Source organism: Nasonia vitripennis (genome assembly GCF_009193385.2).
Source record: "Nasonia vitripennis strain AsymCx chromosome 3 unlocalized genomic scaffold, Nvit_psr_1.1 chr3_random0005, whole genome shotgun sequence".
NCBI lineage: Eukaryota > Metazoa > Arthropoda > Insecta > Hymenoptera > Pteromalidae > Nasonia > Nasonia vitripennis.
Window position 1 is genome coordinate 1,668,223 of NW_022279624.1, and position 19,006 is coordinate 1,687,228.

The 19,006-nt window shown below is 34.9% G+C and overlaps 1 protein-coding gene across 1 annotated transcript in view; it reads right to left on the bottom strand.

Annotated features, from left to right (window-relative positions):
- LOC100119508 (phosphatidylinositol 3-kinase catalytic subunit type 3) overlaps positions 1-19,006 on the bottom strand; it is a 141,650-nt gene that overhangs the window by 23,763 nt on the left and 98,881 nt on the right. Inside the window, exon 2 of the mRNA XM_032601790.1 lies at positions 14,399-14,508. The gene's annotated coding sequence lies outside the window, so the exon portion shown is untranslated. The remainder of the gene's footprint in view (positions 1-14,398; positions 14,509-19,006) is intronic.

The window sequence follows — 19,006 nt, forward strand, 5'->3', positions numbered from 1 at the left end:
CTACAGTTTCTTTTATATATATATATATATATATATATATATATATATATATATATATATATATATATATGTTTTTCTTACCTACTCCCTTATTCTAAAGATGCCAAGCTAACGCGCATTTTCATATACAAAAAATATGACTCAAAATACCTACTCCCTTATTCAAAAGATGAAAAGCTAACGCGCATTTTCATATTTTCACGCGAAGAATACAAACGACTTTAACAAAATTTTGTATCTTGGACTGATTTTTTTAACATGATTTTTTTGGTAACTTATATTAATAATAGTTAAGAAGTTTACTTCTTTTGTAATTAAATTATATAGTTTATTTATCGTATTTTCATATTGGCGCGCGAAAACTTATTAATATGCGATCTACTCGTGACTGTCATGACCGTGACTGTCATGAGATCTCATATGACTGAAATTCGTACTGTGATCTACATGAGATCTATATGAGATCTATATGAGATCTATATGAGATCTATATGAGATCTATATGAGATCTACATGAGATCTCATATAAGATCTACATGAGATCTCATATAAGATCTCATATAATATTTTCACGCGGGACGTCTTCGATACCACATAGTGTTGGCCCACATATAGCCTGCAGAATACGGCCCGCGCTGCGCTGTGTTCCTCTGGGCCAGGATCCTTCAAGGTCCACGCGTCTATGTATGGGTATATGATATCGTGCGACAGACATATCGTGTCGAACGACACCGTAGGTTTGTTGTCCCACAACTTATGACAGACGGTCATGACTGACACTTCGCGCTCGCCATGCCCCCGGTGCTCGCGCTTCGCGCTCGCACCGCCCTGTTAATATCCGAAGATCAAAAACGATTTCAAAAACCGTAATCGTTTATAATAGTCGTTTGTGTAACGTAATTTTGACTTTATTAGGTATTAAAATGTATTGTATCAGTTCAGCATACAAATATATTATAAAATATTATTTTGTATTACAATAACGATTAATATATTATCATAAAATGTTATAAAAAAAAATATATATATATGTTAGTCGTTTTTTATCGTTTTTGATGCTAATTACTGCATTTATAAATCTAATCGCTTTTGAAATGCGGGCACAATTTGTTCGATTTTTAAGCGTTTTTTAAATAAAAATTTTCCTGTGATGCGGTTATCTCGCAAAAACTTTAATCAATCGGGCTAAAAATTTGTGTGCGAACTTCCCTCGTAATACTAAGCTTATATATTTATTTTGGGCTTGATCCTGCACGTATATACGCAGAATGCGGTCACCTCCAAAAATCGCTAAAAACGGTTTTTTAGCTCTAAGTCGAATTCTAAGCATTCTACAAAAAAAGTTAAATGGATTTGCGTTTTACATTAAAATATTAAATGTAAAAGTTATAGATCTTTGAAAAATACAACTTTTTTCCATTAACATCAAATCATGTAAATGCTTAAAACTCGAGTTTACAGCACAAAATCGATTTTTTACAGCTAAAAAAACAATTATTTGGCGTAAAACATTATGGATTTAAATTTTACATTAAAATATTAAATTTAAAAGTTGTAAACATTTTCAAAATACAACTTTTTACCATGGAAAACATTTTTTTAAACACTTTTTGACATACACAACCCTAAAAGCGATTTTTTGATACATAAATTCAATAATAACTTCGGTGCAACTTGCCCCATCTAACCCAATTATTTTGAGCAATTTTCCGATATTATTAAAAGCTGAAATGTATATTTTGGCCTTTATCTCATACATATATGCAAAATTAAACCACGTTTTTAATTAAATTATAAAAAATGCATAATTTAGGAAATACGTAATCGCCGAATACAATCCGTGGAACTTGGCATCATATAACGACGTACGCTATATTAATTAAATATTTCAGGCTGAATCAGTACAATTCACTTTTAAAATTCAAGTGTATATACTGAACTAGAAAAACCTAAACTCAATAAAGAGAAATGCTTAGATTGAAGAAAAGCTCTAAGTAGCTTACTACATCCCTCTAAACTATGCTAAATACCTAAACAATCAATTTTCTAATATTCTAATTGAAATCCTACAAACGAAATATCATCCTTTTGTTTACTTCCTCTTGAAAACTGCGATACAAAAGTGTTGTATTATTTATCTGAAATTACAATAGAATAAAATTAAAATAAGATATATTTTAAGAATATCTACAAACAAAAATAAATAATTGATACAAATACAAATAAGTTACTAATTTTCCAGTAGTTTTGATGATAGTGTTGATGACCGCCAGAAAAATACCAATCAAAACTTTGACAACAATATTGAAAAAAAAAACAGGATAATACTGTATAAGCATCGACAGGCATTACGAACGCGAAGCGCGAGCGCGATGCAAGACGGCAAGCCAAAGCGGCCGTAAGGCCACGCGCGCTAGTTCATTATATTTTACAGGACACTTTATAAATACACACTCGTTCTGCTTAATCTTACACGCACTGTTACATTAACGCATGTATTACACGCATTTTATAATGAATTATTTATGTAATAACTTGAATGGTCTTATATACTAACTATCACAGATTCTTACTACGTGCGAGTAATAAAATCCGGACGCCACCTGGCGACGAATCATTCTTAATCGTTTCTTAGTATAATTCAATTGTTTTGCATAATCACAATGGATCTTTATTTTTGGTATAAAATTTGATCGTATCTAAACGTTTTCAATCTGTTGCGTATGCAATGCTCTTTATATTGTCTAAAATTCGCTTGATCATGATGTAGTGTTATCGTTTTTAATCTAGATTAATTTAATGGTTCTTAACATATAATATTAGTAGAATATTTTAATACATTTTAATTGTTTATTGTTCAATACAATAAAAATGTTGTGGAAATGATAAGCATACTACAAAGAGCATTAATTTGAGCCGTAAAACGTGCTATTCCGCGGCGGAAAGTGAAAAGTGCTAGTCTTCGCGGCGAATAACCAAATGTACTAGTCTTCGGTGCGAGATCTTAAATGTACTACTCTTTGTAGGGAGCGATGATAGGAGCTATTAGCAGGGCGTACTGCTTTTGGTTCTAAAAAATCGCTTCTAGAAAAAACCGCGAAGACTAACACTTTTCACTTTCTGCCGCGGAATAGCACGTTTTACGGCTCAAATTAATGCCCTTTGTAGTATGAGAAATACTTATGATAATTTAATAATTTTTGTACTAGCTGACTCTTTGCATGTGAATATTACTATGTACTACTTTGGCGTTCGTATCATCTATTGTTTAAGCATAAAGCCCCGGAATCACTAGTATTTTCGTGAAATGTGCTAGTCTTCGCGGCAAGGACGCGAAACCTGCTAGTCTTCGTAGGGAGCAAAGATATTATATGCCCGATTGTGAGAAAACATGAAATACTGTGCACAAATATTACTATAAAAAGAACGCTTTTCTGAGTTGCCAATATAAATTTGTAAACATGTGAAGCATTTTGAAAAATCATGAAAATTTGTAAAAATTATGACAGGTTTCATGTTAGTGATGCTCCAAATTTAAATGTAAGATTTGTAATTTCCACATTATTTTACATTCCAACACAATTACTCAAAGTTTTTCACATTTATCATTTCCACAACATTTTTATTGTATTGAACAATAAACAATTAAAAAGTATTAAAATATTCTACTAATATTATATGTTAAGAACCATTAAATTAATCTAGATTAAAAACGATAACACTACATCATGATCCAGCATGCATTAATGTAACAGTACGTGTAAGATTAGGCAGAACGAGTGTGATATAATAAAGTGTTCCGTAAAATATAATGAAAAAGTCCTAAATATAAAAAAAAAGAAAAATGATATATGAATATTAAATATGATTATAAGAGATTAAAAGCGATTAGATTTATAAATGCAGTAATTAGCATCAAAAACTATAAAAAACGACTAATATATATAACGAATTTTTAAAACATTTTGTGATAATGTATTAATCGTAATTTATACCATTTTAATCGTTATTGTAATAAAAAATAATAGTTTATAATATATTTGTATGCAGAACTGATACAATACATTCTAATACCCAATAAAGCCAAAATTACGTTACACAAATGACTATCAAAGGCGATTACGATTTTTGAAATCGTTTTTGATCTTCGGATATTAGCAGGGTAAGGCACTTCCATATCACGGTCGTGCCTAAAAACGTTTTTTTTTTATAAGGACTCGATTAAAATTGATTAGAATCGGCAGGATTCAACAGATTCTAATACAGAAAACAACAATTGAAGTTCATGGTTAATACCAAACATTAGTTTCTATTAACTTTTCAAGTCCTTCTTAGTATAGAATTTCTTTGATTCCTATATCGATTCCTATGGATTTTATTGACTTTAATTAAGTTCTTATGCAATAAATGACTTTCTACTATAGATCTCTGTTCATGGTAAACTGGGAGTACAGTCGATAAAGTAGGTTTCACCGCATAGTCTGTAGACTCGAAGTACATGTTTATTTTTTATTTTTGAAAATGCTACATCGCTTTGAATCACTAGCAATATGTTTAATGTCTAAATCTGTCTTGAATTTACAATTTGAGTATTCACAGTTTAAACATTTTATTGCATTATTTGTGCAGGACTGGTATTGTGATTTTCTGCGCTTTTAAGGCATACACTGCTATTGTTGCATTTTTTGCCGTTATGTCCAAACCTCCCACAATTATAACAATGTCTTATGTTAATTAAGTCATAGACTGCAATTTTGATATCCCACAAAATGTTGCTTTTCTGTTCTTTTATATATTTATATGCATCAGCCGGAACCTCCATTAAAACTGTAGTCAGATTGTTGTATCTATTTTTATACATGCGTAGCACTTTACCTTTGTTTTCAAAAATTCAAAAATTTCTTGCATAAAGCCTTGTCCTTCAAAGTTCTTGCTATTATCAATTTCTACAATTTTGATCTTAGGATTTCTCAACTCGTCTTTCCTATCCTCACAAACACCGTATAGCTCATGTTTCAGTACCTCTTCTGTTAGTTAGACACTCTCACTCTTCAAACAAGAGATGATGAGTTCATTCCTTCTGTTGACGTACATATTTGTAGTTTGAATCTTTTTTTAAGTAGTTAAACACTGAATCACTTTATCTTTAATGTCAACTGGTTTGTTACCTACATTTTTCACTGTTATTTTAGGTACTTTTTTCTGGAGTGGCTTTGGAAGACGAAGAGAGGTGCGCCCTGGCGTGGCGGCGAAATAGAACTGATACGGGCTTCCGCCTTTTGGGCTAAAAAGTAGCCTCCCCGGCAGGATCCCCGTAATAAAGGCACTGCTGTCGGGCCACTCCCCTGACCAGGGTCGGACCTCGGGGTTCCCCGAGGGTGACCTGTGGACTGGCCAGCGGCTAAGGGCAGCCCCCCATTACGTTTGGGAGGAGGCGAAATGGGTACTTCACCCAACCCCCAATCCCAAGGTGTGAGATATCGTGTTGAGGGGACTAGTTGACCGCTGAGGTACTCGCCGGTCACAAACGATGCCTCGGAGAAATTAGGCAAAATCTTCAAGTATATAGCATTACCATCGCATGCGGGGCTCTGCGACGGCGGACCGTTTATTTCCCTAGCTACTCGTGGGATCAAAATAAGTTCTGTACAAATCACAAATAGTAGTAGTAGTAAGGAGAAGAAGGAACAAGGACCGTTCTGACAAACGCCCAAAAAGCGAACCCGCTCACCATCGTGTTGGTGCTGGAGGACTACCCCGATAGTCCGATCACCCCTGAGCTGTTCCAAGAATTCCGGGGTGCGGTCAGGAAAGAGTTGGCCTGTCACATGGCCGAAATTCGACGCCTCCTTCTGTAAAGAGGGGGCATTAATCCTCGTAGCCAAGCTCCGTGAACCCCGAAAATGATTTGCAGTTATCGTGATAAAAAAATACCAGTAATTGCGTATGGCGTAGAGGCAAAGTTCAGGATGACGCACGGCACCAGGATCATGCATAGAATATTAGAAAATACAGTCTTAAAATTATTTCAACAATGACATTGAATAATTCTAAATTTGATTACAGAAAATTAATTTCACAAAGGATGTCAAAAAATTAAAGCTAATTAGAAGAGACAAGCTCTCAATTCAATGAATAAATGTGTTAAAATAAAATCTCAAAGAACAGTTTATAGCCAAAATCTTATCTAATGTTACAGAAATATAACTATCTGCATGAAAATGAGCTTGTATATTTGAATACAAGTACAATACATAATACAAGTACAAAGAATCATTATATCATTATACTTGTATATTGAATACAAGTACAATGATTCTTACGGTGTTTTAGATAAGCTGTTGTATTCATAAGGTTATGAGGTATTACAGGTAAAATTTTTGGTTTTGCATAAACCAATGTATGCACACCAAAAATAATAATCATAACCTGAATTAAACTAAGCAATATCAAATAAATATGCCTATAGGATAGCCTGCTGAATAATAATCCCATCACCTGACTTCAACTCCAGACTTTAATCAGAACAAGCTCCTAATGTCAGAGGACACCTGACTCGTGTCGTGGTATCTTGTGGCTTTGTGCTAAAAGCGTCATAAGACTGCAATGGAACTTCCAGAGTTGCTCAGTGTATAAACATCTCTCAAAGTTGTTTTACATTATCTATAATTATAAATCAAGCTTATATTTTATCTTACCAGTCATGTTCTTTTTTTATTTAACTATTGTCACATACTCACTTCTTTTTTCAATTTTCATTCACAAAAACGAAGATTTTATAATATTCATAAGCATCTAGTAGCGCATGACTCTTTTAAAGTAAGAGTATTGCAGTTTTATTGAACATTGCTTGACGAGCTGCTGGAAGAATCTGTTGACAGTTGACATGATCTCAATATCCTCAGTCTCTTGAATGTGAGCGTTGCTGAGCACTGACATGCAAAGGTCACCCGACAGGTGCCAGACAAACTGTCTACTTGCGTGTGCAGATGTGATGAAAGGCTAGAATGAGGTTTAATCATCTGTCCATTCAGGATATAATAGGAAGATTACTCAGACATCCTAGATAGCCCAGTCTCATTTCAATATCCGCTCAACATCTTTCAGCTGTCACTGTAGCTGTTGTATGTCCTGGTCCACTTCAGCCTTAAAAGCTTCCATTTTTGTAGATTCGTACGATCTTGATAATTTCTTTTTGATAACTAACTCCTGATGCTGTAAGCACTTCGCTAATTTAATTAAGGATGATATCGCGTCTTTTTTATAAACATTTTACGTTTCTTTCTTGAATCCTGCATGAGAGTCAAGTTATCTAAAATTTGCGGAAACATGGAGATGTATGTGCACGTAATATTAGATATTTATAAATTTTGCCACCGTTAAATATATTTAACAATAATTTCCTATAGAGATAGAATTTTAGATTATGTTGTGATGCACAATTCGAAACGAAACCGCGGTGTACAGCTCAGCTGCATGAAACGCGGAACATGGAATGGCCGGATTTCGCGCCTAAATAATCAAAATAATTATGTAACAAATATATTACAAATTACTGCGAATTTGATAAAAACGCAATTATTTTCATAACCCGCAATTAAATTGCGATCGATTTGCATTGGTCTAGTACTTTTACAAGTAGCACCAGCTGAGAAAACGGTATATCTACGTTTTGCCGATACCCAAAAAGTTTTTGATTTTTTATAAAAAATTGAGGGCACCCGGAGTTTTTTTAATTGCGGTTGTTAATGTTGTTAACGATTCCGCAATTACTGTTATTTTTTTTATCACGATAACTGCAAATCATTTTCGGACTTTACGGAGCTGCTCGGCTTCGCTGCCTCGTGTTTCGGCTCCCCTCTCCTGGCCCATTCGGGATGTGCTGTTGTCTCTCTCGTTCGGCGACTTGGCGCCGTTTCGGGTATAGTGTTGGCTACGGAAGTGCCTATGCGCCATCTCCCGGTACTCTGTGCTAGTGTTCCATAATCGTCGGAACGGCACTGCGTGTGCTGCTAGGAAGTGCGATTTGCGAAGCGTCGAAACCATCCTGACGATCGTATTATTTACGTACTAATTGAGGTTAGATCGAATGTTAGTTTGGAGTTTCATAGGCGCCATCTCCCGGTACTGTGTGTTAGTGTTCCATAATTGTCGGAACGGCACTGTGTGTGCTGCTACTGCTAGGCTTAGGAAGTGCAAGTTTGAAACTATCATTCTGACTTTTTGGCTCTGTTTGTATAAATCATCAAGCGTATCATTCAATTGTCTTTTTTTATTTTTCACCAATTTATCTGTTGAACCTTAAATAAAAATGTATATTACATCATCCATCAGAAAAGAGCTTAAATGTACCATTGTTTAAATATTTAAAAAAGAATTTCATACTTTGCTTTTCATTAAAAATATAGGTATCTATTCCTGATTCAAGATAAAAGTATTGTTCATCTTTGTATGTGATGTTGCCCTCACCAGAAAAGTAATCTTCTAATGTTATTTTCTTTAATTTGTCATCTTCGACAAATATAGTTCTGACAGAATCATCCTTACTTTTAATTATTTTGATTTTTCTCCTTTTGCACAGTGACTTAGACATGATCTACAAATTTATACTTTGACTTGACAGTGAAACTCCAAACTACCGCATGCTCCAAACTAACATTCGATCTAACCTCAATTAGTACGTAAATAATACGATCGTCATGATGGTTTCGACGCTTCGCAAAACGCAGTATCGCACTTCCTAGCAGCACACGCAGTGCTGTTCCGACGATTATGGAACACTAACACACAGTACCGGGAGATGGCGCATAGGCGCTTCCGTAGTTGGCTCACGTGTCGCACTGTACTTTCTCCCTTTATCTCTCTTTCTCTCGCTTACCTGTACCTATGGTATGCTTCGTGGGCAACTTCTGCCGCCTCGGCATGCGTCTCGTAGAGCGCGTGTCGTATGGTGTGTGTTGTAATAATAATAATAAAATAATAAAAATAAAAACTAAAATTTACTAAATATCTTTTTAGATTTTACGCAAGTATCTCGCTCACCCCCACTCTAGCTTGAATAACTCCATGCCACAGTAAACAGCTCTGAGCACATAGCAGCAGCGCAACACCAGCAGCGCCACGAGCCAGCCAGCCGCAGCAGCAGGCAACAGCAAGAAAGCGGGGAGAGCGCGCAACACGCGTGTATACCTATACATAGCGAGCGGCGAGCGCATTAAATTATAAGTGTATGAATGATTTTTGTATATAGGTGGCCTCTCTCCGTGGCCTATATAAGGACTCGTATGAGCTATCTGAGCTCACTAGCTCCAGCGCAATTAAAGCGCCTAGTCTCCTCTCAAGAGCAACTTATGCCTTGAGAAGATATACGACTTAGAATTAAATTAGTTTCACCCTCGTTTGGACTTATCACCCTCGCTTTGCTCGGGCGATATTGTCACCACGAGGGTGAAACTAATTTACCGCACTAGTATCTTAATATACTACTAGCAGGGTAACCTCGTTCCTAACTTCGCTCGGTTGATTAGGTATATATATTTATAGCTCTGAAGAATGCGACGGTGCAATCGCCGAGCCGAGCCGAACTTCGCGCCGTCGGGGTATGAGGAGCGGGGAAAATGAGCCGTGCAAGGCTGATACGCGTCGGTTTTCGGCCGATTGGACCGCGCGCGAGAAGAGTCGAGGGGTGGGAGAAGCGGGAGCGAGCGGTGAAGAGCGTGGTTTTCTCCCGTTCGCGCACTTGTGTGACGCCCGAGCGGAACACACGCGCCGGAGAAATTGAGTTAGAGTTTTGTGAGATTTATTGTGGGGTGTAGAGTTCGAGGGTTATCGCGGGGACGTCTAGAAGAAGACGAATCGAGCAGTCAGATCGAGAGGACGACTTGGACTTCCGAGGCCACTTCAATCGAGGGAACGAGAGAGGAAGCTGCGCCAAGGTCATATCCAGGAAGTTGCCATTCCGAGTCGAGCTGCCAGCGTCAGTCTAGGCGTCGAGGCGAAAACTAAGTAGGTACTCGACGAGTTGGGAGATTCGCGAACGCGATCGTGAGAGGAGCGCGAAGGCGAACGTGGTAGAGAGAGAGTGTGCTTGTGAGAGTGAGAGAACAAAGGGAGAGAACAAAGGAGAGAGAGAGAGAGAGAGAGAGAGAGAGAGAGAGAGAGGTGTGATCGCGGACGCGAGGATATCGTCGAGCAGTAACCGCATCGTCGAGGAAATTCGGCTTCGGTCGCGACAGCGTGGCTCGCGCGAGAGAGCGCCTTTGTTCGGAGATTGCGACGCGACACGCGGGATCGGGGGTGAACGCGAGAGAGTGTATGAGAGAGAGAGAAAGAGAGAGAGAGAAAGAGAGAGAGAGAGAGAGAGAGAGAGAGAGAGAGAGAGAGAGAGAGAGTGAATGCGTAGAGATTTTGTAAAGGATCGGATGACGGGTGAGAAAATAAAGTGGTGTAAATAGAGAACTCGAGAGTTATAATTTCCGATTACCCCCTTGCAAACCCGAGCGAGGGAGAGAGGATTCGGTGGAACCTCCTCCGAGAAAACGCGGAGAAAACGTAATAAAAGTAGTTGTGCGGGCCTTCGGGCCTCGTGGGAGACTCAAATTTCCCCGAGTTTGGCCACATCACAAGAAAATTAAAAAGTAATAAGATTATAATAATAACTACAAAAAATTAAAAGGTTACGCTATTAAAAATTTCAATGAATTTCCAATAACAAAATTGGATGCCATGTTCGATTTCGATGAATCAGCAATTATGGAGAATGATTTAGGTAGCATGAGTGAAATATGTGAATTCTGTAATTAAACTAAACATTTTAAATTTGAAATATTATGTGATAAGAAGTTTTTTAATTGTTGCAATAGAGGAAACGTATTATCTGACAATATCAACTATCCTTAACGTTATAAAGAATTTGTTTCTGGAAATACTGACGAAAGTTAACACTTTTTAAATAATATTAGACAATATAAAAATGCACTTGCCTTCGCAAGTTTTGGAGCTAGATTTGACGTTCTTTTCGGAAAAGGCCCTCAAGTTATTCGAATAAGTGGTCAAATTTATCACAATATTTATACCTTACATCCAGTACATGTATTTAACACGCAATTCTAATCATGATAAACGTAGATATTTTTATTTATTATTACCAGAAGAAATTTACAAGGTATGTATTTCATACCTGGAAACCTGCAGAGGTAAATAAAATTACCTGTTCGCAGTCTGGTTACAAAGGAAAAGAAAGATATAAACAAAACTTAAAATTAAAACTTAAAACTAAGATATATACATTTGGCATAGCTTCTAATAACAAATTTGTGTATTGCATACAGAAACAATTTTTTCTTTTATTATTTTTCTAACAGTTGTATCGTATCCAGTCTTTTATGATTTTCTTTTGAGGGTATTTATTTATATTTAATACTTTTAGTCGATTAGGAAGCTCATTATATACATTAATTGCTTTCATATAGCTGTTCTTATTGCTGATTCTCTTATTTGTTTTTGGTATAATAATACTTCTATTCCTAGTAACACTATCTGATGCTAAGAATTTTTCTTTGAGATCATAGTAGTGTAGTTTAAGAGCTTCGAAAGCAAACAGTTGACCTATATTTAATGGATTGTCTTGTAACAAAAAGTTATTTTTATTGATGATTTTTTAAATTTTGTTTTGTAATTTTTGAACTTGGTCTCGGCTATTCCTATATGCACCGCCCCAAGCAATGATGCCATAAGTTATAATACTATGAAAAAATGCGTAGTAAATCATTCTGAGAGTCTCTATGCGCATTGATTTAGAGATTTTATAAAAAATATAGACTAGGTATTTAGTTTTTCCAACTATATATTGTATGTGGTTATCCCACTTTAGATTACTATCAAAGACAACTCCTAAATATTTAAAGTTCTCCACCCTAGTTATACTTTTATCAAGAATTTTAACATTTATCTGAGCTGGTACGCTTCCAATATTACTTCCATAAGTCATGCACACTGTTTTTCCTACATTTAAGGACAACTTGTTTACTGCCAGCCACTGGGCAATTAAACTTAAGAAATTGTTCATATTTACTTGAGCTTCTATCCAGTCTTTACCTGTAGCTATAATAGCAGTATCATCTGCATAAGAAATTATGGACTCGGGGGGGAATCTCCTTTAAGACATCATTAATATACAGAATAAATAGTAGCGGTCCTAATATCGTTCCTTGCGGGACTCCTGTGTTAACTAAAGTTCTATCACTTTCATTACCGTCTATTTTGACTACTTGATATCTATCATTTAGATAGCTGGAAAGGAGATCCAACGCTTGACCCCTGATTCCAATACGATATAATTTGGCCAGTAGTATACTGTGGTCAACAGTATCAAAAGCCTTCGCCAGGTCAAGAAAGGTTATTATCGTAGGCTTACTCTTATCGATATTATTATATAATACATTGGTTAGGTAGTTCAGAGCATCCTTCGTACCAATCCCTCTCATAAAACCAAATTGTTGCTTAGAAATTATATTACTCTTTTCTACAAAATCATTTATTCTATTATACATAATTCGCTCAAGAATTTTTGCAACATTAGATATAAGAGAGATAGGTCGATAATTCGTGATCTTATGTTTTTCGCCTGATTTATAAATCGGCACTACTTCAGCACTCTTTAGAGCATCAGGCCATACCGCTTTTTCAATACACTTATTGAAAATATGGGTCAGAGGACCTGCTATATGATTACATAGCAATTTTAAAGTCTTGGCATTTATCTTATCAAATCCCCCATTTTTCAGTTTTAGCGTATTGATTATACTTATTATTTCAGCCATACTGGTTGGCTTTAAGAAAATCGACATAGGATTCATGTCAGGTAGCCTAAGTTCTGCGTTGACAGGTTTCACGATATTTGCACTTAATTTTCTCCCAATTTCGCAGAAGAAAGTATTCATGTTTTGAGCTATTTCGACTTTGTCTGTAATTTTCCTATCATTAACCTTTATATAATTTATGGCATCATTAGATTTTTTAACTTTACCGATTTTTGTATTTATTATTTCCCATAGTTTTTTTGGGTTGTTGTAATTATTCTGCACTAGATTCAATTCATATTTCATTTTGGCATCGGTAATTACCTTATCCAAGATTTTAGAGTAGGTTTTATACTGTATTTTAAGCTGTTTATTCTGCACATCTAGTTGCCACAAATTATACAAAAATTCTTTGGTTTCACATGATCTTATTATTGCGCCGGTAATCCAGTTTTTTCTACCATTTTGTCTATTAGCCTTTTTTGTTGTTTTTGACAATTCTACGCATTGCTTGATTTCATTTAACAATTTTTCTACAGCCAAGTTTGGATCAGGTATCGAACTAATTTCATCCCAGTTTCTTGAATTAGCGTTATTTATTATTTTTTTGTAGTTTAAGAAAACATACGGTTCTTTAGTTACTGTCTTTAGCTTATTTACAGCTATGATAATCGGGTAATGATCCGTTAGATCATGCTTAAGCTTGTATGTGGCTGTGTTAATGTTGTGAGATTTAATGAAAATGTTGTCGATACATGATCCTTTAGCTCTACCGATAGCTGGCTTTGTAATACCAACAAAACCCTGAATAAATCCCTTATCAAGGAAGTTACATAGAAAATCTTGGCTATAATGATCACAGTCTAGCAGGTCAATATTAAAATCACCTATGACTAAGTGATTCTTTACATTTTTTTTATAAATTAAGTACTTATTAAGATCTAGTATAAATTCTGTTTTCGGTATCCCATGTGACCTATACATGGCTGATATTTCAAGACCGCTTTTATCATTTAAGGTTATTCTAGTATTTATTATTTTAATTCTCCCTGCTTCAATGACTTTGGTATTTTGGACTAGATTGCTATTGATAAAAACAAAGACTCCATCATTCCTGTTTATCCTACTTTCGTTAGATATAGCGCAGCTAAATGTGATGAAGTAGCTGTGGTATTTGTAGGTGAAAATAGTCAACCATCATAAGATCAAGATGTATGTATATACTCAAAAAATAGAGGACCTAATGATATACCGATATTAGTAAATATGTTGATCCTATGTCATATCCACTTATGTATCTTAATTGAGGTTTGCGATGAATGCCCAAAATAAAAAATAAAAATAACAAAAACAATATTTAATGCTACAATTTTATTGTCATAAATTCAGCATCAGAAACGATTTTAATCTTTGCTTAAATTTAGAAAAATTGACTCAACAATACATTTTTAATTCTTGGGTAAAAGTTAAAGGTACACGATTATTATTTTTATATAAAAATCAAAACCGATTAAGGACAGATTTATACAAAGGTCATGGATTATTAAAAAATGAAAGTAACAATGATAACGTAAAAATTGGAAAAATGGTTATATTACCTTCAACATTTTCAGGAAGTCCACCATCGTTACAACAAAACTTTTTAGATTCAATGACAACAGTTCAAAAGTATGGTAAACCAGATCTTTTCATTACTATGACATGTAACCTAAAACGAAAGGAAATAAAACAAAATTTTAAGAAAAATACATCAGCTATTGATAGACCTGATTTAGTAGCCAAAGTTTTTAATGCAAAAGTTAATGAATTATTAAATGAAATTCTAAAACAACCATTTTTGGAAAATGTATTGCATATATATATATATATATATATATATATATATATATATATATATATATACTTGTATACTTGTCAAATATACATATAAATGTGGCGGTTAGGGCAGCATCAGCGCCGGCGCAAGCAGATGCTCCAGCCCAGGCCCGACTTCACGTAACAACTTCACCTGTGTTCAATCACTAGCGGCAGCATTTTCAAGCGCCCTAGTCTACTCTGGCTGCACTTTTAAGCGCTCTAACACACACTCTACTGCAAAATTAAGCGTAGAATTTAATAATATTTAATAATCGTATAACAGAAGTCTTCATCAAAAAATAAACAAAATTGTAACTAAATCTGATTTAAAAAGAATAATAGCAATAATAGGCATTATTCTTATGTTAAATTATTTTTGTTAATATACTGTGACGGCCGAGTGTACGTCAAATGTCTAACGGCTAATCATGTACTAACTGTAATAAGATTATTGTTTCAGCAAGCTGCCAACGAGCGCCGAAACGAGCTAGAACGAGAAACGAGGCAAGATAGAGACAGAGAGAGTGAGAGCATAGGTAGCGCGGTTGCCGCCTGGCCGCACAGCGTTGGCGAGATATGACAACGATGTGCCGACGGCCGGGAGAGCCGCGACTAGAGTTAGTCTCGCTGCGCTATCCACACGAGTAGCTCGCGCTACTATATACGCGGGTTTGTTGTGAGTCCTGCGAGCATTCCGAGAGCGAACGATATTCGTCTGTACGTTACCGACGAGTTGCTGCGACGCCCGTCCGAACTGTTACATCTCCACGTCCGAGACTGGACCACGTCCGTTGCGTCAAGTACTACTGCCACTACTGAGTTGTAAGTACCTGCACTCTCACTCTCTCACGTCGACAGGGTAATATCTCTCGTCTCTCTTTATCGTTCGTCGAAGTGTGCGGCGTTTGCACCTCCGTACAATAGATACATAGCTACAATTGAATATACATTTCCATATCTAAACTTCTCGTGTGTTATTTCCTACGACCCGACCTACGCCGCCTCCGCGGGCTTGTGTAAAAACACGTGCATGATCTGAGTCGGCCGAGCTGTGCCTTCTGCACGCCCGACGTCAATTTACAATAAACAGGGCCCTTCTGGCCCTGGTTATAACACGGCAGAAAAGTATTAACCGAGTGTTATAATACACACTATTTTAAATATAAACAAGTATTATAATTCAACTTTTAATTATGTTTAATATATATATATATATATATATATATATATATATATATATATATATATATATATATATATATATATATAATTGTCAGGATAAATAAACACACACACACAGTCTAATCAACTTTTCATTAACCTTTAGAATAATAAATTTATTTTAAAATAATCCAAAATTAAATATAATAATAATAATAAGTTCGCAGCAAGCTGCCTAAAACAAGAATTATGCTTTTTCCCGATTCGAACTTAACGACGCCATGCGTCCACACTGCTCGGCAGTCAAACGTATTCTTTCTCTCGCAGCAGCACGCCTAGAGCAACGAACATGTCTACTATTCTTATAGCGCCATCTTTTAGATTTAAGTGAAACTAAATATATATATATATATATATATATATATATATATATATATATATATATATATATATATATATATATATATGTGTGTGTATTCTAATTTATGAACTATAACAATCGGCCATCCGAAACGTATGTTTGGTCCCCAAACATTTACAAAATCATTAAATATAATAATAAAATAATTATACAATATAATCCCTTAAATAAGTCGGCGTTTTTCGTACACGTTTAGGTCTTTCAACCAATTCAAAGTTTTTACCAACAATACTATTATCTAAAGTGTTTTTGTTTACATTTTCTGTTTGATTGTCTACATTATCGGGCGTATCTATAATATTATTTTCTAAATCAAGATTATTATCATTACAATCGTTATTATATTCAATATCATGATCACTATTTTCTCCATCGTCACATAAATCATCAGAATGAATACTTTCAGAATTTTTCCAAATTTTTAATTGAGATACATTTGCAGTAGTTTCATAGCCACGATCTCCATAGTCGTTTAGTTTCTTAACTCTATATATATCATTAGGGTAAACTTCTGTAATAACTAAAGGTTCTCCATAAGGATTTTGAAGCTTAGTCGACTCCCCTGAAGCAATCGCATTTCTTTTCATAAATACTATATCGCCAATATTATATTTAACATTCTTATACCTATTTTTATCGTAATAATTTTTATATTTAGCTTGTTCAGCTATGATTCTGTCACGCAGTTTACATTGAATTTCGTTAGGCGGAGTGTAAGTTTCACAATGTTTTGTTAAATCTTTCAAATTACCATCATTAAATCTAGGTAAATATCCTAATAACGGTCTATACGGCTCTATACCAGTTGCAGTACTAATTGTGGAATTAATATTTCGTTCAACTATTGCTACATCGCGATCCCAATTATAATTTAAATTATTATGTTCACTAATTCTTAAAGCTGGTATTAATGTTTGATTCATTCTTTCAATTAGACCGTTTGCTTGTGGGTGTCTACTAGAATTAAGACTATGTTTAATTCCATGTCTTAAACAAAACTCTTGAAATAAATGTGATGTAAAACATGTACCGCGATCAGATACGATTCTATCCGGTGCTCCAAATCTATTTACAAATTCCTCCATCTTTTTAACAGTAATTTGCGTGGTTACATTTTTCACAGGTTCAAACTTAACATATTTAGTTAAATTGTCAATAATACCAAGTATATAAATATTTCCTCGAGAAGTAGTTGGAAATGGGCCAACATGATCAATATGAATAAGTTCAAATGGTCGTTTACCTGGCGGAATCGGATGCAATTCACCTTCACCTGGACCTGCTTTTCGCTTTGACATAATACACTCTAAACAATTTTTAATGTGTATTTTTACATATCGTCTCAATCGAGGAAAATAATAATATTCTTCAATACGCTTAACAGTCTTATCGACTCCAAAATGATTACAAAGATCGTGATATCGTATAACTAATGATTTTCGCATTGCATTAGGTACAACAAATAATTTAATTTCCTTATCGTTTCGAATTACCTTCTTATATAGCAAACCACCTCGCAGAATAAAATCCTTCATCTTACTCTTTTCTAATTTACTACGTTCTCCCTCACTTTTTCGTAAAATGGATATTATTTCTAAAATAAATGGATCAGATCGTTGAAATACAAGGATTTCATAGTCATTTGTTCTTACTTCAGTAATAGTATTAATAGAATTAATAATAGGGTCGATTAGAATTGGTGCTCTAGATAAAGCATCAACATGTTGCATTAACTCTCCACGTCTGTGCTTAATTTCTAAATTATACTCAGATAATTCACTCATCCATCTAGAAATTTGCGCATTTTTAGTTTTCCATGCATTTAAATAAACAAGACTTTGACAATCAGTTACAACAGTAAATTTTAACGCAATAATAAAATTTCGTAATCGTTGCAAAGACCATGCAATGGCCATAAGCTCTAATCTGCTAGAGTGATACTTAGATTCTACCTCAGTGGTACACCTACTTACAGCATACACTAAACTTAAAGGTTCTCCTTCATTGTCAGATTGTAATAACATTCCAGCAATTCCAACTGAAGAAGCATCAGTATGTAATTCAGTTCTATAAGCATTCTGATTATACAATTTTAATACGGGTTTTGAAACTAATATTGATTTTACATTTATAAAACTCATTTCTTGTTCACGATTCCACTCAAATTTAGCATCTTTTCTCAATAATAGTAATAGTGGTTTTATTTTATCTGCAAATTTAGGTACAAAACGTCTGAAAAAGCTAGCCAACCCTACGAATCTTCGTACTTCGTGTTTATCACTTGGTCGTGGAAATTGTTCAATAGCTACAATTTTGCGATCACCCGGTTTAAGTTCACCGTCTCCCAATACATACCCTAAAAATTCTACTTTTCGCATTCCAAATCTATACTTCTTTAAATTTAAAGTTAATCCCGCATCTTTAAGGTTTTGTAATACTATTTTAAAATTTTTCATTAATTGATCCCAGTTCTCAGCATAAATAAATATATCGTCAAAGAAGTTAAAAGCGATTCCATGTCTTCTCGCATCACCAAGTACCTTTTCCATTAATTTAGCAAAATACATTGGAGCGCATTTTAGACCAAGCATAGCTCTCTCAAATTGCCCAGTCGTCGTTTCAGTAATAAAAGCAGTTAAAGGTTTGGCCCTTTCCGTTAAAGGCATTTGTAAATATCCACGATAGAGATCAACTGTTATGAAAATACGAGCATTACTTAATTTTTCAAGCAAATCGTCAAAATTAGGTATTGGAAAATGTACACCCT